The sequence below is a fragment of the Alosa pseudoharengus genome, unplaced genomic scaffold (assembly GCF_046254945.1).
Source record: "Alosa pseudoharengus isolate Yale_2024_CS ecotype anadromous, Long Island Sound unplaced genomic scaffold, YU_APseudo_1.1 YU_APseudo_1.1_scf_5, whole genome shotgun sequence".
NCBI classification, from domain to species: domain Eukaryota; kingdom Metazoa; phylum Chordata; class Actinopteri; order Clupeiformes; family Clupeidae; genus Alosa; species Alosa pseudoharengus.
The window spans coordinates 10,932,560-10,940,222 of record NW_027468837.1 but is presented as its reverse complement, the minus strand read 5'-3'; positions in this window follow the sequence as shown (position 1 = coordinate 10,940,222).

The window sequence follows — 7,663 nt, the reverse complement described above, 5'->3', positions numbered from 1 at the left end:
GGGGTGTAACATCAGCAATCTTATGATAAGAGCTGATTTTCAAGCATTTCCTCGGTCATACTCTCAGAATATATTACAGCTGTTCTGATAGCATCATTATTAGCAACAGTTGTCATAGGTAAGGACTACTGTATAGAATATTACTCTTTGTTGAAAAAAAAAACATGAAATGACAGAATATCTTTGGAGAAGTTATATTGTAAAATTCTCTCATTTTACTTGGGTAACCTAAATGCATTACTAAGAGAAAGAAAGCATTGCAAAGGTTTATAATCAATTAGGTGGACATGTCTGTATTACATTTTAGTTCATACATCACCCATACATCACCTTTGGTCCATACATGTCTATGCAATTAAGGGGGTTGCTAGATGCCTTTATAGAAAACACAATGTGGACTTTTACCCAGTAGTCCACTGTCTGTTTAGATCTCCAATCATTTTTTGTTGAACAATAAACAGTAATTGGAAAATAATGAAATATACAGTGCACTAGACCGTTTGACAAAACTTACAGTATAGAATGTGACTGTGAGCAGGCTTATTGATTTGACAGGTACGTATCCACTTTCCAGTGTTCCACACACAGCGTCATGCCTCCATCCCAACGCAGTGACCTTTCACTATGTGGCTTTAATTTCTCAGCAGCCCGCGGGAACAAGGTGGCGAGTTGAGAGAACCAGCATCTCTCAGGGACGCAATGGTTCTTCGATAACACTGCTCGTCTCTGACGGTGATCCGCCTTGACAGGCCCACCCAGGCTGTGAGAGCCAGGAGACAGGCGCTTTCTGCTGGACACGTCCATACGGTGAGCAGCCTTACAGATGGATGACCGCCTATGCTGGACATTACTCAGTGTCATAGAGAGAGATGTGATACACACTTTGGGCATTTTCCACCATATTGCGGCCATATCTTATAATCCAATTCAAATTACATGAGTTTAGATAATATAAGTAATATTTGTTTGAACATAAACACGTTCAATGAGCAATTGCATAAGGATGAACATGTGTGTAACTATTTAAATATAAAAATGTAAAATAGAAATATTTTATGGTTAAAGGCGCTCTAAACAATGTTAGGTAACGCCACTTCTGTTGACGTTCAAACAAAACAGAAAGCTAGCTCGCTACTTCCTCCCCCTCCCTCCTGTGCAATTGAAACTCTCCTAAACGCGCATCTCGTCGTGATTTGCTGGAACAGTTTGTTATGTTTTTATGGGCAAGGTTTGCCCAAGTTGTTTTAGCTGTTTTTGGAGCCTGGGTTGTCCACAGATATAGCATGTTTTACAGTGTATTCAGGACACAGGCAGCTAGCGGATGGGTGATGTTTGCTGTAAGTGACAAAAAATGTTTTAGTCAAAAAACGTATGACATCGCTTAGAGCACCTTATATCTTTGTCATGGTTCCTGGTCCTTTATTCAAAGCAACTGGCATCTTTAGCTGTCTGCGGTTATGCAAACACAGTCCAGTGCTTTATTTAACAGAGTGGCCTCTGTCAAAACGCTGTCTGATTTCATCAAGGATTCTTCACTGCAAGAGCCCTCTGTCAATCATACCAGCCCAAAATCCACTTAAAGGATTTGGCAAACACTGTGAGCATGGGCCAATCCTCCCAACAGCTTTTGATAACAACATTTGCAGAAGCATTTTGGGTATTCCTCTCTTTCTGCTCGTCCTGTCACTGCAAAGACCTCAGTGTGCGTTCTTGGATCAGACTTGTCTTGAGATTTGTCAAAGGGCTGGATCTTCTGATGTGACAAGACGGCCACACAATATGAGTTAATACGAGATGGCATGGTATGGTCTGAAATATCTTATCTGTAACTGGAAAAACAGATACTTTTACCAAATGCACTTCTCTGTGATGTGGAGCGGGATTACAAAATCGGCAGGGTGTTATTCCAGAATAATCAACACTCGCTCAAAAGGCATTTTAAGGCAGCCAAGTTTGAAATCCCACACTCACCCAATTTGAACATATGATTGAAACATGCAATCATTTCACATCATGCATACAATAATTTAATAGGAGCTGATATATGTTTTTATTCCAAATGTATACTATTTCCAAATTCAAAGTTTTGTGATGCAAATATCCCTTTATTGACCAGATCAGTAAAATAATGACTAGGAAATGATGGCCTGATTGAATTTATCCTGTTGAGTAAAATTGATTTTGATAGTTTACCTGATATGCTTATGATTTCCTCATCCTTCGTCACCTGTGAGATCCTGTACATGACAGGGAACTGTATAGTAATTTCCTGTGTTATTACTGCACCTCACCTGTGTGTTAACCGCAGTGCCCAATAGCCTAATGAATCAGAATCAGATCAGAAGAAAGAATGAAAAAAATGTACTCCCATGTATAGCCCACCCTGTGTATTAATCCTATAGCTGAGGAAATTTTGCAAAATCAAGGCTTAAACCTTGGTTAGACGGGAAATTACGGTACCAGGTTAGATTTATATCAGGCATCAAACAAACCTTTGGCTATAAAGGACTGAATAATATAAACTCATGTGATTATAGTCTCATTGGCAGATCACCTTGCAGAGGTGCAATTGCAGCCGGTCTAGGAGACGGTATAGGAGAGTGCTAAGGGCCTCCAGCCAGGGAAGCCTGAAATTACTTTTTTTCCAGGCTATTTTTCCCCACAACTATTAAACTATTATTTTGAAATATTTAAAAAAAAAAATCACTTTTCATTTCCCCCTGTGTTTAGTTAGAGCTGCAGTGATTAACCATGAAACATCTTAGGCCTACACAACAAACATCAGTAACCACTAAATTCAGAGTGTGCCTCTTCGCAACAAATAGATTGTCGCCCCCTAGGTTGTGCACACAACTGCAGAGTACAGGACAACTACAGCTTAAGATGTTTAACAGAGTACAGAAGAACCAACCAAAATGTATGATCTGATGTGCGGGGACTGGTCAGCACATCATAGTTCACATCTCAGCATCAGAAACATGCTGTAAGATAGACTACAGTAACTCCATGTGACCTGCCAATTTTTGTTAAATCAATGTAGTTAGCTCTTGCTCCAGTTAGTTAGCATTCTGTCCAGATATGCCTAATGCAGAGGTTATTATGTTAGCTGCTTCCTTTCAAGCTCCTTATTACTGCAATAAAGACCACATACCCACATGTATTCATGAGCTGGACTTGAGAGATTGCCCTTCCATTGTGGTGCTTTTAATTAATATTGCAATGTCATTGATATACAAACTATTAAAGTCCTCAAACATTGCATAATATTAAGTTATGTAGTTAATGAATATGCTATTAAAGTATGTGAAGTTCCTTCACACTAATGTCTTGTTTATATTCATTAGTACAGCAGCCAGTGTTTATAATGAAGGGGACCGTACAATTTAAAATTACACTTGATAAAACTACTGCAGTATTGTAAAAGTGTGTATTATATTTTGGTAAGAATCTTATAGAAAAGTTCCTTTCTGTTTATTTGTACTATTATTATAACTCCTTGTTTTGATAACAATGGGATGTTAAACTTTAATCCGTAACAATAATGCCCCTACTTATCCAGCCAGTTAAATACATTAGCCTATTTGTGCCATTGTACAGGCCTGTTCACTGTGTAATCACGTCTCCCTCTCATTCTGCTGTTCCAAGCCCTGTAATAACTACATGTTGAGATGAAAAACTCATCACTTTTGAAAATTGTGTTAAATTATGCATATTTTACAGACAGAAATAACGAGAACTGGCCTCTGTCCTTCGGTGTTGGTCCCATTTTCAGGAGTGAGTTGAAAGGGTGGACTCTACACAGCCCTTCTCCTCACACTGAGCTAGTTGCAAATTGAGCCTGCAGAAGGCACAGGCCACCGAAACAGCGTCCATGCAGGTGAGATTGTCCTTGGAATCTAAATACACGACTCTTTGGTCTTCGCCTGGAGAGATGGGCCTTCGACAAATACTGGACGACTGACTCCTATTTGTTGAGCGCTCCACTGCTCAAAATGAAAAAAAAAGGACAAAGGAACGCGGAGAATGTCATAAAGCACAATAGTCCTGTCGAAGCAGGAGGGGGTGAAACTAGCATGTCACACTCAGATGACATCACCCCCACCATTACTGCATGTGAAGCCAGACCCCATTTGTCTGAAGCGCCTGACTTTTCAACAGCAACTTTTCACCATGTCAGTGGACTCCCCTGTGTTTTCTGCCATATAGCTACACAAGTTCACTTCTGTACAGAGTTCCATTTGAATTCCATTTTATTTAGTAAGCACTAATGACTAGATCACTTATGCTTAAAAGCCATACCCACATCATATTTGCCTAATTTTTCCGTTTGTCGTCAGCTAAATGTAGCATTTTATTTTCAGGAAGAGTGTGTTGGTTGCTGGATTCTGTTTGTGTCCTCAGCAGCTTGTCTTCATCCTACATGGTTGGCCTGGCTCACTTTGTGGCTAAATGAAAGTGAAATCGTAAGAATCGACGGTAAAGGCTGTGTGTTGACATGACGGGTTAAAGAGGAGTGTATTTGATATTGATTATTGATCTTTCCTCGGCCCCAGCTGGGTTCTTTCACCTTTTTCCCCATGGCAGGCCAGAAATCTGTGAGCGGTGCTTTGAAAAAGTAATTTAGGTGCTCCCACAGCTCCGACACATTAAAGACTAATATCTCTGATGCATGTCAAGTTGCATGCGTGTTACCTTGTGTTGAGCAAAATCTTTACCTGAGATCCAGTTGCGTGATTACGGTGGTGACAGAGGCTTCCTTCCGCTCTTCGTTGGCCAGCTGCACAGATGCTTAGGGATTTTGGCGAGAACCCAACATAAATCATTTCTGAGTAATTTGTGCTTACTCTGCCTGACTACCAAAAAAAAGGTCATGGTAGGATTTCTTTTTGTATCAGCCAGTGCTAGGAGACACACAGAAAAAGGACACAGTATGCATGTTTCATTAGTGAATGTCTGAGACTATCTAGGCATGGCGTGACCTCTTGGGTAATACACACGTGACATTGAATTGTCTTTCAGCGCGCCTCTCCCTAGAGTAGCAGCCTCTCTCATTCCCTCCTGTGTGCTAGGGTCTCTACTGCACCATACATTTCTGACATGAGCTAAAGCCAATACAGAAAATCTACGGTAGCATGTATACTGACAGAGAATAATTAGAGTCTTATTTCTTCCTTCTTCCCTCTTGGCCTTTCTCAGTCCCACTCCTTCTCCCTACAGTAGCATGTTTCAGACTGACCTAGAAACAAGGTAAATCTCCTGCCTCATTGCCAGACCACAGAAAGATTTATCACTACACTGGCCTCCTGCATCCAAGAGCAAATGCTACACGTTCATTAATTCAATGGTAATAAGCACTGAGTGTGTCCTTCCTCCATGGACGTGTTCACTAACAACAGCACCTTTTAAAGGACCCACCCCCACACACACCAGACACACTAGGGTTGATGGATGTTCTGTCCTATTTCTGATTAATTCCTGTTGAGGGATGGAAATGTTTAATAAAATATTTACAAAACAATCCTGTTGTGTGTCCAATTGTTTTCTCTATTCCCCAAGTAAGATCTGAGATTATTATTTTTTATTTCTACCTTAACGCCACGGATATCCACTTTTTCATTTCCATTGCAGGTTTATCAGTCGGCAGGCATATCATGATAAAGTCATAAATGTAGAACCCTTTTGTGTTTTTTGTCTTCAAGAGTGGTCTGAGGCAATACTTTGTATATATGTAAATGTATATATATATATATATATATATATATATATATATATGTATACATGCTTCGAGCCAGTTCAGGATATTGACTCTTAAACCCAATTTGTTTTACTCCTGTCTTGTCACTTTGTGCAACCCTGAGGACAAACTGCGTATCAACGGCTTCTATTTACCAGGAAAGGGGTGGGAGAAGCAAACAATGCAGCCAGCTGTTTCCCCTCCCTGCTCTGAATACCTGGAGAGGAGGAATTAATTTAGCCCAGGAACTGCATGCTCCAGCACCTTGTCATAATATACTGCTGACTCAGGAAGCCAATTGCTTTAGACCGATCAAAACAATATTTTACAAGAGCCCAGTGGTTTGACATTTCATATGTGTAAGCAATGATGGTCAAAAGCAATGACAAATGCTTAGAAATCAATTCAATATATCATATTTGGAAGGTTTTTTTTAAATACGGGAGGTGTACAGTATGATGTGTTGGGAAATATTTATTGAACATTTTGTATGGTCATAGCTCCTTCTATGGAAACAGAAATGAACCATTTAGAAAATATATTAATCTTTTGAATATTCTTTCCTCGGAGAACCAATTGAATGTTATGTGATCAATTTCAAGTATTGCAAGAATGTATTTCTGTTCCAACCACAATAAATAACAATATAGTGCTAAGAATGTAGTACCAATACTTATATCATTTTGTTCATTCAAAACTAAACTGAACTAAAAGTAAGAACATGTTTTTATTTCATATTAAAGTCTATGAGAGTTGTATGCATAATTGGTGGTCATCTAAATGGAAATCTGATTAGACTATATGAATAAAAGCAATCAAATACCCTTTGTGCCTAAAGAGATGGAGAACAAATTTTTATTACAGGAATATATTATTCTGCTGATCCATATTCTTGCCACATATGTCCACACTCTTTTTCCATAACCACAATTCTTTAGTCATAAGGTGACCAAATAGCAAGACAGCTACCATGCTGGGAATGTAATGGTGGAAATGTATCCTGCAGTTGTTCTCACACAGGCTTCAGTCTTGGCGTATCCCTCTGTTATGTCTTTTTCTTCTGCGGCTCTGGGATTGGATAGGTGGCAATGTCATGGCAAGGACACAGTGACTGTGCTGCTTAGACTGCTGGCTGTGAGCATCAATGAATTATGATGACTCTGACCTCTGAGCGCTAACTTATTTACCTCACCTCTACACTTGTCCTCTGCTGATTTTCCACACTCATTTGAATATGTAGTATGGCTGATGTTTTGACATCCAGTCACCTCAGTAACCTCTGACACGTACGGTGTTTGCCAAAGTTTTTTGCACATTTGTTTATTTTGCATAATACTATTCCTAGCCTCAAATTAATTTTAGGATAATTTTGTAGGTCACTTGAAACTTTTGGATTTTATTGCTCAAGCTGTGTATAGGACATCTTGAGTGCATATTTGTCTACATTAAAGTCTAATAAAGCATTAACAATGTTTATAAAAGACAACACCACAGCACTAAATATTTGTGACATAATGTACAATTTCTGCATGTTTTAGTGAACTCAATAAAAAGATCAGGCCTATTATTAGCACTGACAAAGAGATGATCTCAATCACATACTGGCAAATGGCTTCATCTGTCCATTCCTGTCAGTGACATTCTGGAGTGTGACATTAATTTAGCAACAAAGCCTCTCAATCAAGAGTTAAAATCAATAGGCCCACCACAACATCTTGGCACTTGTTTCAGCAGGGCGATCAGTTTCCTTCAGTACATCTCAACCTAGTTTCAGTGGAAAATGGAGCAGAAGCTGCCAGTTAATTTGAGCATCTGAACCCTGAGTTTGATTCCTCTTTAGCCATGCCTGAAACTATGCACAAATAGAAAAAATAAGGTTATCACCCATGTATTTGTTTGTAGGATTTAGGCTAAGCCGTAAGGATAATT